The sequence below is a fragment of the Phytophthora parasitica genome (genome assembly GCF_000247585.1).
Source record: "Phytophthora parasitica INRA-310 unplaced genomic scaffold supercont2.234, whole genome shotgun sequence".
NCBI classification, from domain to species: domain Eukaryota; phylum Oomycota; class Peronosporomycetes; order Peronosporales; family Peronosporaceae; genus Phytophthora; species Phytophthora nicotianae.
The window spans coordinates 7,450-10,243 of record NW_008649220.1 but is presented as its reverse complement, the minus strand read 5'-3'; positions in this window follow the sequence as shown (position 1 = coordinate 10,243).

Genomic DNA, 2,794 nt, shown 5'->3' with positions numbered 1-2,794 from the left:
AAATCCTCGGCTGCCTGTGTGGTACCAGTTATCCTCACACAGCGGAACTCCCGAAACCGTACTAATATATTTAAAATATACATATATATAATATTTATATGTATACTTACAACGTATTCCCGCGCTGGTTGCGCTGCTCGGTCACTCCTGTCCTTGTTAGCTGCAGCGCTATTCGCGTAATGAGCTCTGTCGCTGCCGACGTCGTTTGCTTTTGAGAATGAAAGAATTCTAGAATTTAAATTGACCAATAGGAATGTCGCATCGCATTAGTAAATATGCTATATTTGTAATTTACGCATTACTAAGAGAATTCTAGAAGGTAGGTGTAGGCTAAGCGATAAGCGGTATTGCATGTAAAGGAGTTATAAAGCCAAGGCAACTCCATAGGTTTATGCGCTTAGACGTTCAACACACGGACGTTCAGACAGACAGACACCGCACTAGCCTACTGAGTATAGACTCGCCTACAGAGTATAGATATTTTATCACTATTAGTTTTAAAAAAGAAGATTCGATTAACCGTGTGATCGGCTAAGCACAACGGAAATCCCAGTCATAAAAAATGCGGATGGTCTTACCTCGACAGTCTTGTTCTATTCCGAAAAATGCCAAATACTGTCATTGTAATCTGTTTTAAAATCGAGGTCTACTCTGAGATAATCCGGAATTCTGCAAAGGCTCTAGTGATGCTGCCAAGCTCGTTGGGTTCGCCTCTAAGAGCGACCTCTTTCCGGCCTCTCTTATATTGGAACCATCGCGCCCCACCTCGAAGCCGGCTGCGAGTGCTCTTCAAGTCTGTCGGAGTGAAAGGACCACCCAAAGAACACCGTCTGCTCCAACACTTCCATGCAGATGTTTCAGCACTGATGAAGACACGTGCGAGCTGATCGAGTGGGATCATCTGGCCGTCGAGTGATGACACAGCAGGCCACATACGGTTCGACCAAGAAACACCAGAATCGAAGAGCATGAGAAGCCATTAGTGGAACGTTGACCTACAGCCCAACAGCTAACCGTCTGGCGTTTTGTTCACACCAGCCTACTGCGCTAGCGGATTTCTTCTGCTGCATCGTCTATACGCTCGCAGAGAGCTGATCGATATTCGGTTGCCTCCTTTGCGCTAAACTCAATTGTTGTCTAATTTGGTATGATTTGCGTGGTTGAAGTTGATGATCTTTCAACGCACTGAGGTGTTTCGCGATTTTCCCCGTTAGTTCACCCACGTAGTAAGGCAAGTAACGCCCGCAATTACTGGGTTCTTCTGCTGAGTCTTCGTGATGAGTACAGCGGCGTCCCACTCACTACAGATGGTTGTTGCAGACACTGTTGAAATGTGTGGTCGTCTTACCAACTCCACACACAGTACGAACGTAGTAAGTCGTACGACACAAAAGGGAGAGTGAGATTGATCTTTACTCTTCATACGCTTTGCCTCCTTATTGCTTACGCCACGTGGAAGCCTCACAGCCTCACAGTCCTCAGATCGTACCACTCGAGTACCACACCCAAATGCATATCCGAAGATCTAGTGCGGCTGCCCAACGCTCACTTGTCAATAGTCGCCTCCGCTCGCGACCCTTCCTTTTTAACACTCCTCCTCGTCGGCACTGCTTCTGATCGTCTTCTCAGTCTCAATGCAGCCCCACTACAGATCGCAGTTCGTCAAGCCGTTGCACACACAGCGCCTTCGTCAACACGTCAGCAGGCATGCACCTCGTCTTTCTATATTCCGGCATTGTCACATCCTTCCGCGCGTAATCCCCCACAAACTTCACTCATATGTCGACGTGTTTCACCTTCGCGGACGACTCTTCTCCATCCAACTGTGTCAATGCTGCCTGGTTGTCTACGCGCAGCGGCATTGGCTCCATTAGCACGACTTTCAGCTCTCTGATCAGTTGTCGCACTCCGAGTAGTTCCTGTCCAACGACTGACGCCGCTACGAACTCGGCCTCCATGGTCAACAAAGACACTCCACGCTGTTTCTTACAAGTCCAACTGATGGGCATCCCGTCCACTGTAATCAGCCCTCCCGTTACCGACTTGCGATCTTCCTTGTCTGCAGCGTAGTCTGCGTCGCTGTAACCAACGATCTTGAGTGGCTCCTGCCGTCCACAATCCCCTTTCATATGCAAGCGCAGCCCCTTGGTTCCTGCAAGGTACCAGAGCACTCTTTTGGCCAGCTTCCAGTCCGATATCGTCGGTGTATGCGTCCGTCCGGACGCTTTGTGCACTGCAAAGGCAATGTCAGGCCTAGTGCAGCGCGACACCCATAGCAGACCTCCTACTAATGATTGAAACGTCTCACTGTAACCGTATCATCGCCCCCACGAACCGGCAGCAAATTTTTTTTGCTGAGCTCTCGCTCGTTGCATTCTTCACCAATCGGCGACCGTACTCCATGGGCGTGTTACATGCCGTGCTCCCTAAGCATTTCCACTATAGTCACCTCTTGGTCGAGATTGTACCCGTGCACGTCGTCATACTCGATACGCACGCCAACGAATTTGCTCGCCTCACCCAAATCTTTTATCACCAGCCCCGAGAGCTCACCGAAAAATTCGTCCACCGCTCCCTGCTTCGTGCCAGTAACGAGAAGATCGTCAGCGTACTCGCCAACCACCAGTATCTCAGCCCCCTGGCGTCTATGATACACGCACATATCGGTGTTTGAAGCCTATACGCTTGAGTTCGCTGTGCAGCAACTTACTCCACAGTCTCCCTACCTGCTTGAGCCCATATAGAGTGTGGTGAAGCGCTTGAGAAATTTGGAGAATGTGAGACGGATGGAAAT